The sequence below is a fragment of the Elephantulus edwardii genome, unplaced genomic scaffold (genome assembly GCF_000299155.1).
Source record: "Elephantulus edwardii isolate Elephantulus edwardi_28Jun2011 unplaced genomic scaffold, EleEdw1.0 scaffold00015, whole genome shotgun sequence".
Taxonomy (NCBI): Eukaryota; Metazoa; Chordata; class Mammalia; order Macroscelidea; family Macroscelididae; genus Elephantulus; species Elephantulus edwardii.
In genome coordinates this window covers 9328686-9340698 of record NW_006399765.1, presented here as the reverse complement: position 1 = coordinate 9340698, position 12013 = coordinate 9328686, and the positions used below count along the sequence as shown (strand labels likewise).

Here is a 12013-nt window from a genome sequence, read left to right as displayed (position 1 = left end):
GTGCATGAGGTCCTCCTCAGTTTCAGCAAGCAAGGTTGTGTCATCTGCATAACGGAGATTGTTGATAGATCTTCCACCAATCCTGATGCCACAATTCTCCTCATAGAGCCCAGCCTCCCGGATAATCTGCTCTGCATACATGTTGAAAAGGTATGGAGACAGGATGCATCCCTGGCGTACACCCTTCCCTATTTTGAACCATGCAGTGTTACCCTGCTCTGTTCTGACTACTACCTCTTGGTCCAAGTATAGGTTTCGTATTAGCACAATTAAATAATACGAAACCATTTAATTGTGCTAATACTTTTCTAATAAACACCAAAATCTTGAGGACACTTCTGTGAAGCCTGTGTAGCTCTTGCAATGGACTTCAGACCCGGGAGAGCAGTAAGATGGTTACTGGAATTAGTACAAAGTGGTATGGGAGCGTAGTGGATATGTCTCAACTCACAGAAATTAGTTTTGCGTTGTGGATGCTGTTGGTGGGGATAGTTCCCCCTTGTGGAGTTTGTAGAGGTCAGAGTGGGCCACCTCCATGCTGTCCTTGCTCTTTTCATACCATGGCACCACCAGGACTCCTAAGTAAGTCCAGTTAGATCCATATTTTCAGATTCAACTAGGTTGAAATAGAGACTAAGACAAAATAAAATTGCAGATGTTGGGTCAAATTTGAGATATAAAATTCAAACCACCTTACTCCTTTTGGAAACATGAATAGTATAAAACAAAGCAAAATGGAATTTTAGCTTCTGGATTGGTCAATCAAGTTTATAAGGTGTCTGAAAGCTGAGAGGAGCGCCCCTGTCCCAAAGGAAGGTTAAATCTCATCAGGCTGTGCCCTCTAGATGTTTAGAATGTTTGGGATATTTATAATTGCATGTGGGTCCCCTAGTTTGAAGACTATCTCCCTATAGGCAACTTCTGGATCATGAAGAGATGATGACAGGGTTCTTGTTAGTCTACCCTCATGTGGTCATAGTTGGAAGGGTTTATTTGGGTTTTTGCGCAACGAGAACTAAAAGGTAGCCTGGAACACATATTCTTTTCATATCTGAGCAAATAAAACCATGCCATCCTATTCTCAAAAGTTTTATTTACTGTAAGATTCATTTCTAGAACACTGGCGAACCCAAATTTCAGAGATGGAGAACAGATCAATGGTTGAAAGGGACAGAATTAACTCTGAGGAAAAAAGCTATTACTCTAATTTATCCTCTAAGACTGATGTTAGGTGCCTTCAAATTGAGTATGACTCATAGCGACCCTAAAAACAGATCTAAACCCTGATCTATTCTGTGCCATCATCACAATTTCTGATTATTTCTTACTGCTTATGAATCTACAATAATATAAAAAAAAATTTAGACCAAAATAAAAAATTCCATCCACTAGTTATCTATTAAGGCAGGCTCTAGATTCCAGGAAAGCAGTTATTAATATATTGGGTGCCACTGATTTGATCCTATGAACAAGAGATCTGAACCCTGCCTGCCCTATCCTGTGCCATCTTCATCATCTCTGATATATTTAAGTCTACTGATAGTCACTGAGTCAATCCATCCTCTTGAGGGGAGATTCTCTCATTATCAGAAACAGCTGTTAAATGGGTAGTTCAAACAACAGATGTAAAAGAAAAAAGCAGTAGATGCTTCCATGAAAGCCACATTTAGTGCCCGACTTGTCTTGGGGGATGGAGGTGGGGAGAGTTCTCTGGGAGCTGAGTCAAGAGTGTTTGCTTCCTACTCATTCTGTTCAACATTTACCAGTTCTACTGAGGTCTTGAGAAAACTGAGGAGTCCTTTGGAAAAGACACATCTACAGTCTCTGACTCCCCTACCAAAAAAGAGGACCGTGCTTGGGAGGGCAGCCACTTCTCTGGGCTAGAAGAGTAAGTATGGCGAGGGGACACTTAGGTCAACAGAACCGCCTTGCATTGCCGCCTACCCCTTCCCCTGTATACGCATGGGACAGGACCACTTACTGAGCTACACGTGAGCTCTGTGTCTCTTTCATTTAAGTTGTACTCACCACTTCATAGGGTCACTGTGCAAGCGTTCCCATTTTACACATTGGCTCAGAAAAATTGGAGAAGTCATTCAGGGTTCCCAGCTGCTTAAGTGGCAGCCGTATTTATTCTATGGAGCTTTCCCTCTGCTGGGCTGGGGTAGTAGGTGTTTCAGACCTTCTTCATGATTACAGTGTCCAGTGGGCCCTAGGGCCAATCTGTGACAGGAATAGCCTAGATGGAAGGAGAGACTGCCTTCTAAGCTCTAAAGCTGTTCAAGTAAGGCCCTGGTCCCTCTGGATTTCAGGTCCCTGTTCAGTGGAGGGTTTTAACTGGATAATAGAGAGTACATAATAGTCACACAGCTCTTGACGAGCTCAAAGCATTTCCCCATTCAAGGATGGGTGTAGTAGCACCTCTTATCACCTCAGCTGAGGGGTGCTGAACCTGCCCTGCCTGAATCCCTTTTACTCAAGTCTCTTGAAATTCTACCATTAGTGAGTAATTTCTTTGGCAGGGAGGGACCAGGGAAGTGGGGAATGAGAGAGACCCCAGTGTTGTGGTTTGCTCCTTGCAGTCAGGCCCAGAGCTCACATGGTGCCTACAGGTCCCTGTAGACTAGAAGGGAGCTAGACCTGGAGGGGAGGCAGCTGAGCTCTGCCACTCTCTCCAGCCAAGGGGGGAAATGAGCTGATCTGCTGACCAACCCAGGAGATCCCCCCAAGGACTGGGTGTTAGAGCAGCTCGAGGATGGCGATCTACAGTGCTCAGCAGAGACAGGACTCACAGAGGAGTTTCTGGAAAAGATCTGTTTGGCCTAAATATCCCTCAGGAAGCACAGTGTCAGTGAGATTTTCTGTTTCAAATCATTACAGGGAATTAAAAAAGAAGTTTCTAAGAAAATTCCTTCCCTTTTGAGCAGCAGTTAATACTGAGTGTGTGAATGGAGAGCCAGTCTCTAAGCCTGGCTCACCCCAGCCAGGGTCCTTGGCCCTCTGGAACGAGACAGACACAGGGACAGAGGCCTGAGCTTTCAGCCTTTCTCCTCAAGCAGCCATGGCCAAAGCCCTGTTGAAGCACACTCAGGCTTGAGCCCTGCTGAGGCAGCCAGTCATCAGAGGGAAAGTGAACCAGGCAGAGGCCAGGCCAGATGTGATAAGAGGAAACATGAACTTATCTTGGATATTCTGTCTCCTGGGGCACAGGCCACTGCTAGATAAATGGTGTGATTTGCATAGAGTATTTCTTGAGGTTCCCCGAGCAGCAGGGATCTCTCAGCTTGGGGGTGGTGATAGGGCCTGATCATTCTCCAGCCTGTTTCCAGCACTCTGTACAGGGCACACTGTGCGAATGTGAGATGTACCAGCATCTCACCCCAGCCCTTCTGACACCTCACTCTAGCTGCGCTGGGCTCCTAACAACTTGTCTGGATGGCTTCCCTCAGTACCTCGACATTTCAAATGCTACTTCTTTAGAGAGGTCCCTGACTGTCCTCAACTTTTGTCGCTAGGAATTCCCTTCAAGGCACTTAACACACTGATTTCCGTGTTTATGACCTGGGTGACTTGGGGGAACTCTGTCTGTCTTGGTACGGCATTACTACTGGCCTAAGGTAATGCCTTGTGCACAAAGGTGCTAAAAAAAAAAAAAGAATGTTTGCTGAATAGAAAACAAAATTTATTACTCAACCTCAGAATTAAACTCAGTTGTCAAAAAATCAAGATTATCTGGTCCTAATGAACCCTCTCAACACTTTAGCATCCAAAGCCCTGCCCTTTATCCCGTTCCCATCCCCTCCCCCCAGCATGCCCCTTGCAGCTTCAGTGGACTGCATGCGCATGTCCCAAACACACCACACTCAGTCATGCACCCAAATGCTTGCACAAGCATGTGTGTCCTATGTCCTGTAAGTCTCCTGCCACCCACTCTTTGGCAGAGCTTGTTCTTTGGGCAGAGTTTGCCTCTGTCCTCCTTTCTCTGTAGATCAGCTGAAGCATCAAGGCCAGACTGAGAGCGTTTCTGTGTATGCTGGTGGCCCAGTGTCCAGCTCAGAGGGCTCACAAGCATCATTTGCAGATTAAAATTTAGAGGCAGGCAAGTACGTCCAAGATCCAAGCTGCTGGACCCCGTCAACCCTGCACCGACAATCCTGGTGCCCTAATTTACAGCAGCAGGCACATGGCACAGTGGTACACTGCTTCAATCATTCGCTCTGGAAAGCTTTGCGATTTGCCTAGGGCTGTGCACCTCTCCAGTAGGACCAACCTGCTCCAGCTGATTGTTGTGCACTTTTTCAAAGCTCCTGAGACACATGTCTACTGAGCCAGAGCAACTAGCGCACCTGAACAGCCACCCCTTGCTCCACAAGCTCCCTTGCCCCTCTTGTGGCCATGCAGGTCCTCTGTGCCAGTGCACCACGCCCTCCTCCAGGTAGCAGGCTACAGCCTCATTCTTAAACACCTAGTTCAGCCCCACTAGCCCTCAGCGTACAAGTCCTTGTTTCATCTGAGCTCCTGCTGCATTGTAAAATTTATCTCTGCTTTTATCCACCAAACTGCATCCAAAAGGTTACAATGAATGTTTCCTCCTTTTTGCATTTTAATGGCAAGGTGATGACCAGCGAGAACTTCAGATGCTCGGAGAAACAACTGTGACCCCTCTCATCCTGCTGGTTCCCAGGGGCCCAAGAATGGGACATGGGTTCAACCCTTCAACCATTCAAGTCTGGCAGGGAGGCTGAAGGAGAAGATATCTGGACTCTGGAGCGGGTCACAGAGAGACAGCCAGCTTTCACAAATAGGGTCCAGAGCACTGCTTAAGGCTTCAAACGAGAGAAAACCGGATCTCCTCAATCCTCTACGGAGGCTCTGGAGGATTTGCCAAAGGATGGCGTGAGGGCCTGTGAGATCCCGTTCCTCCTTCCATCCAGTGAGTAACCTGTTAAACCACATGGCTAAATCTGGCAACTCATTTGTACACCTTGGTAAAAACAGAACTCAAAGGTTCCCACCCACTCAGCCCCCAAATTCCTCCCTCCTCCCCTCAGATTCTTCCCTCAAGGCAAGGGAAGCTGGAGAGAATTCTTTTTTCTTTGGAACGCTTCACTAATTTGCGTGTCATCCTTGCGCAGGGGCCATGCTAATCTTCTCTGTATCGTTCCAATTTTAGTATATGTGTTGCCGAAGCGAGCACATCTGGACAGAATTCTAAGCCAGGTCAGAATGACAAATAAAATTCCCTCTCAGACCTACGTTCCTGCTAACAGCCTGTCAAACACCCTTCTTTACACTCTGAGCGCCATGTCCCTACTTTTAGAATCCTTAACCCTAAACTTCAACTCCAACCTCCAGCACGGACCGGCAGCATTTCTCACCAAAGTCCCCCTAAGATCTTGGCCATTTCCTTAGAGCCTCTCCCCCTGACCCAACAGCTCCTCCCATCCTGCCCCCCCCCATCTCTCCAGCATCTGAGGAATCTGACCACAGATATGATGGTTTGGTTGACCCTTTCAATCATACCACAATCCATCCTGCGGCCTTGGAAGCAAATTTCAAACAACAGTGAGGCATCGAGGGCCTCTAAAATCTACTTCTGCCTCAGATGTCCATAAAAGCTAAGAAGTTACAAAGGAATGAAGACAAAACCACAAAGCTGAGGGAGCTCCAGCCCTGGCCCTGCCTTCAGAACCTTGCCTAGATCCAAAACGTCGATGGTTAGGGGTGGCCTCATGGAGCAATGACTGGGGCCAGGCCAGAGCTAAGTGCTTCATACACTGAAGTCTCAAATCCAGTGAGTGTGAAGTAGGCAGTATTGTTGCCCCAAATTACAGATATGGCTCAGACAGGTGGAGTGACTCACCATAACTCATTTCCCAGCCAGGAGGTTTTGGGCTAGGCTTCAACACCCAAAGCTTGACCAAATCCACGGAGTAAATCCACAGATTACTGTACTAAATCCATGGAGTCAAGTGGAGGCAGCAGCCTTGGGCATGCTAATTGTTTTACCCCTAAAATGAGGTGTGATACTCAATATGCTCTGGGGAAACGCCAAGTAGATGACAGAAAGGCACTTTGAAGTCGTGGGCTGAGTAACTCCTGTTACTGTGGTTTCAAAAATGCATGAAAGAAAGCATGATCACCTCTTAGGAGACAGCCTGGGGCTTTTCTGGAAGACACTGGGGTTGTCTAGTTCTGGAAGGATAGACAAGAGTCACCGAGTGTCAAGGCAATGAGGGTCATTCATGTGAAGGGACCCTTGTGAGCAGAGATGCAAGGCAGGACAATGCAAGGTACAGCCAGACAGAGGCTGGGCAGGGCCAGCTCAGCCAAGTGGAATCTAGGTAGTGGAGAGAAGATGGGGGTGAAGGCAAGGAGGCCGGTCCTCCTCCTGGACAGGGGCTTTGGCTTCCTGTGGCTGTTTAGGGAATAGGAATAGAGCCACCTTCTTTCTGCCACTACATCCCTCATAATGTTCCTCTAAGCCAGCCTACATGGCACACAGGTGGAGGGTACACAGGCACTCTCACTAGCCTCTAGTGCATTAGGCATCTCTGTCCGGAAGTCTCAAACTGAGCACGCACAAAATCAATCTGAATATTTTTCCCCCACTAACATTGTTCTTCCAGTGTGATCTGTGTACTATACATTTCGGCTAGTATCCGCTTCTTTTCTGTTTCTCAAGTACCCCACGCATGCTCCGTCTTCAGGACCTTTGAACCTGCTGGACTGTCTGAGCCATCTCTGCATGCCTATTCTTTCCTATCAGTGCTCGTCCTCAGTGAGGCCTCCTCGCTTATCACTCTATCTAAAGCTCTTACTCTTTCTTGTTTTTCTTTATTAACTAATTAGTTCATGTATCTTTGTTTCTCTCTCCAACCAGAAAGAGCCTTTGTGTATCAGAATTCCCAAGGGCTGGGGGAACCTTGTCTAAAATAATCACACAGCTGTCCCAGACCAGGCCCAGGACATGGCTAGGGGCTCAGTAAATGTTTACTGAATGAATGAACAAATCCCTATTTGACAGCTAGATTAACAGAGACACAAGGAAGCAGAAAGATTTATTCCTGACTACAGACTGGAATCTAATGTGCAAACACATCCCTAGGAGTATAACAGAGTGAAGAGACAAAACCTAGAACAATCCTACCTAAAGGTGGGCAGTGGGGCTGCAAGAAGGAGTGCTCAACAAACAAAAGTACTGGGCACCCAGATCTGTTCAGAGAAAAAAAGAAGGGGGAAAAAAAGGGACACCATTTCTGAATGGTGGTCAAGAAAAGCAGCAGCACTTCTACCAACATTTTTCAGGCAAAGACTAGCCTGTGTGCATACTGAAAAGTATCATTACTGAGTGAGGCCTGGGCAGGCGCTATTTATCCAGATACAGCCCTGGGAGGGGAAACAGTTATCACTGATGTTTTATCGATGGGAGTGGTGGTGGGTAAAGTTCTGCTCTGTTCTCTAAGAGGCCAGGCTCTAATCACCTTGTACAGGGCTGAGTCCTTTCCGGGCCTCAGTCTCCTTAGCTACAAACTAAGTGAGTTAGCCTAGACAGAGTGGGGGCTACAAATACAAATGTGCTTTTTAGGCAGGGCATTTAACCTTCTGTCCTCCATGTATCCGGTGGAAAGTAGGGCTGAACAGTGTCAGAGATGCCAAATATTTGAGAAACCAGAATCTGGATTTTAAAAGACACAAATTTCCTGAATTTATTAATCAGTTCAAAGTTTTGTATCTCACTGCTATTTCTGGAGCTCTAGTCTCTCTTACTGTGCCTAGTAAGCCCAGGAAGCCTGTCCGAAAGAGACTTCCCCTTGGAAAGACCCAGGGGAACTTGAAATGCAGGCAGTCCGGAGACAGTTCCAGTGGCCAGGTCTGGCCACAGACTCTTGGCATCAGGTGGAGGGAGAGCCCCATTGGGAATGCAGATGGTCATGTCCCATTTCCAACAATGGACCAAAGCAGCTGCCTGAGAAGGAACGGCTTGGTTGCTATGGCAACAACTTTCGCCACTGAAACACAGCTGCTCCTTAGGAGAGCTGTTCACACTACAGGTGGGGCCAAGGGTGTGAGGAGGTTCTGTCCTGGGAAGGGGGCTAAGGATGCCCTCCAGTGGGACCCACAGTTCAGTCTAGCTGGTACTCAGTGGGTGGACAGTCACCAGTCCTGGGCTTTCCTGGTACCTTGCACACACTCTGCTTGCTTAGAACCAAATGTTTTATATGTATCAGCTCATTAACTCCTTCAGGCCTAGCACCCTATTTCAAAGGAAAGGAAAAAAACCAAACCAACAAGGCTTAGAGAATGAATGGCCCAAGGTCGTACAGCTAATAAGCAGAAAAATCATGATTTGAGCCCAGGGGTTTTTTAACTCCAAAGCATTTTTAACTACTACTTAACCACATGGCACACTGCTGGGAGTTCAGAAGCGGAGGACTGTTCCCTAGTCATGGTCTCATTGGGCCCTCAGTTCTGTGGTCCTCAAGCAGGCTGGCTCTTTATTTTTTTTAAAAGTTATTTTATTATCTTTGTGTGTGTACCGTCAAATCAGATCTGACTGGTACTGGAGGAGACTGAACCTCCTTCTCCAGCAGAGCATCCGGTAGATTTGAACCACATACTTCTGGGATTGCAGTGCAGCTTCCTGCCACTAGGCCACCAAAGCTCCCTCAGGCTGGGTATTTCGTATGAGTCTCTGTCTCACTGGCCACAGGCAAGGGCCTGTTGGTGCTCAGACCAGAATTCTAGCATGTGGCAGAGAAGGCACTTCCCCCTGCCCTGCCTGGATCACTGCTATCCACCATCCATTCTCAGGCCCTGGGCCTCCGGACACATGGCCCTGGCACCTAACTCTTCTACCAGGTAGAATCTACAACCAGAAACCCTACAGGTTTCCCTAGTTTGGCTATCTCACCATGGTCTCCAAAGTAAGGCCCAGAGAGGTAAGGCCACTTGTCCCATATCACAGAGCTGGTTGAGGGGACTGGAAAGGGGATGTGAGGCCTCTGAATTCCATTGATTTCAAAACTAGGTTTCAGGAATCCGAGATGGAATCAGGGGAGGGCTTTTAGACTCTTACTCTACTGCCAGGTCCCTCAGAGCAGCTCTGGTTTTTCCATAAGGGATTCTTATATGCTATTTTCAGACCCACTAATCTAAGTCAGCTTCCTCAAAGTACAATCGAGGAAATCAAGAACCACACAGGCAAAATGACTCACTCTTACTGAGGCTCAGATGGTGTAGACATGGCAGACCAGAACCCTTGCTCCTTCCCACTACTACTGCAAGTGAGTAAGAAGGCTGCCTTCAGATTTCCCTGCCAGTACTCTACCAGCCCCAGACCTTTAGAAAGATGGATATCCATGTGCAGCTGGACCCTATGTCCTCCAGAATCTATCAGCTTCAAATAGCATGCTGTTTCCTAGAAACCAGTTCCACCACCACAACTGCAACCAGGTCCAGTAAGCATCCAGTCAGGCAACATTCACCCACTGACCATTCTATGCTGGAATGTGCTACACATGTTGCCTCCTTTGTCCTCAGAGACCTGCCTGCAGAGTTGGCTGTGCCCGCAGCTCTGCTCAGAGGCCCCTGCCCCACCACCCCAGGACACCTTATTACTGCCATCCCCGGGGAGCCTGAGCTTTAATGAGAGGCCAGCTCCTAAGCTGCAGTTATTAAATCATGATTTTCTCACTGTGTATGAAATCTATAACCTCAAGTAAAAGCTGCTGAGAGCAGAAGACAGCCCAAGTCCCTGAACTGCCACGATTAGTCCAATGCAAAAACTTGACAATTACAACCCACCTGGCCTGGAGGAGGGAGAGAAGACAAGACTCAACTTTTAAACTACTGTTTTGTTAACTGTAAAACAAAGAAGGCAAGAGGTGCAGGGAAATGAGAGTCCTGGAAACAGACAACCAGAATACAATGAAAGAGACCAATGAAACACTGAAAAATATTATTGTCATTGATCAATCTACATAGAAACTGTCAAATGAAAAACTGCTTAGCTGTGTAAAATGTCACAGAAAATACAAGATATTATCAAATAAATACTGTTCAACTTTTCAAATATATCTCTAGCACCTGGACCTTCCTGTTGCCTTTCAGGAGCCCCAGTAACTCAGGAAGGAATCTCCGAGTGGCACAAATGATTTATTGCTGGGTTACTAACCAAAAAAATTGGCAATTTGAATCTACCCAGAGGCGCACTGGAAGTACTGGCTGGTGATCTGCTTCTAAAGCAACAGGCATGAAAAGTCTCTGGAGCAGTTCTGTTCTGCACACGTGGGGCTGTTATGTGTCAGGATCAACTTGACAGCAACCACCACAGTGCTCCAGGAAACGAGCTTGGGAAACACTGCTTGGAAAGAGTCACCAAACGCTACGCTTACTTCTAGAGAGCTGACGTCAGACCCTGCTGGAGAGTTATAAAAGCCTGGCTTTTTACAAACTGTTACAGGCCCCAATGTCCAGGGTGCAAAGCCAGACGCTGCCAGTCCCCACACACCTCCATTGCTGGTTTCTTTCATAATTCTGAATGACCAAGCGGATCCCAGAATAGAAAGCCGGTGTTAACAGGCTCATTCATTATGTCTGGAGTGACAGGTGGTATATCAAGTGACAGAATCAGGAGCCAAAAACCCTGGACAGCCAAAAGATGGGATGAAGTGAACAGAATAGAACTGAATGAGGGGAAAGTGGGAGTTCAGTTCAGGTCAGCATGAGTACTGCTGCTTACTTCTGTGCCAAGCAGGCCCTGGGCTATGCACTGGGGACAGAGACACAAGGGGGAAGGGACAGGCCCAGGCCTTAAGATCCTGAGATCCCATGGGGAAAAACTGCTTTGGTGACTCCAGAAGACCACAAATGGTGGGAGGATGCATCAGAGAGGAAAGGGTGGGATGGGCAGATTGAATTCTCAAGAACATAGGCATTGTAGGCGATTCTGGGCAATTTATAGTCAAACTGGAGCTGGATGAGACGAGGTCAATCCACATGAATAGAAATCTCTACTCCATTCCATCCTAACAAGTGCTATTTACACAGGGAAGTACGCATCATATCCTGGGCAGGGCACAAATGGCCCAGCATGAGCAGGCCTAGTCCCAAGAAACCTGCCACAAATGAGGGCTGACAATGAAACAGCCATGGAGAAAGACTGGGACTGATCAGCGATGTTATCAAGATTAACAAACAGACTGTGTGATGCATGTGCTCCTTAAGTCATGCCTGAAATGTGGTCCCAGATACAGTATGATGGTTCTGGGGCAGGGGACAGAGAACACAGAGAGAGAAGGTAGATTAAGGGGAAGGAGATTTTACATCAACAGAAAGCTTTCTAAAGCAGCAGAGTTGATCAAAGATTGAGTAGGGACCTGGGAGGTGGCCAGCAATGACAGGCACACAGGCACATCGGATGTGAGAGGGAAGCAGACTTGCCCTGGGTCTGACCTTTCAGGCCTGAGACGCTCATTCTTTGCTCTCCCACACTATTCCCAATTCTGGACGGGGCACTGACATAATTTCTTTCTCTGTGATATTCATAATTCATATTTTTCTTAAAATGCTTGCAGAGAAATGCTACCAACAAGCAGAAAAGGACAGAAGAGGACTGTTTCTTTATGCTGAGGTATATGAAGTTCATACTGAATTTACTCAGTAAATACTTCAAATTACAAGTTGTTAAGTGAGTCTTTTACTGCCTATAAGGGTTTTTTTTTTTTTTACTTCAAAGATAGCATTTTTATTATATAAAAATGTAAAAATCCAGCAAAACCAGAAATATGGTTATATTTTCCTGGGATTTCACATTTGTTTTTTATTCATAATCTGTTTTCCAATACAATTTACATCCTCATCCTCATCCCCATTCCCATCCTGATTATACAGATGCTAGTGGCAGAAAGGCCTGGAATCCAACGGAGAGGGTAAGAGGCAAAGCTGTGAAGCTACGTGCATGCACAGGTTCTAAGACGGAGATGGGGAGAGTGTCTTGGGAATAAACTCA

At 46.8% G+C, this 12013-nt stretch overlaps 1 protein-coding gene across 2 annotated transcripts in view; it reads right to left on the bottom strand.

Moving 5' to 3' along the window:
* Positions 1-12013, bottom strand: part of DLGAP4 (discs, large (Drosophila) homolog-associated protein 4) — a 92513-nt gene that overhangs the window by 34126 nt on the left and 46374 nt on the right. The window lies entirely within an intron of this gene.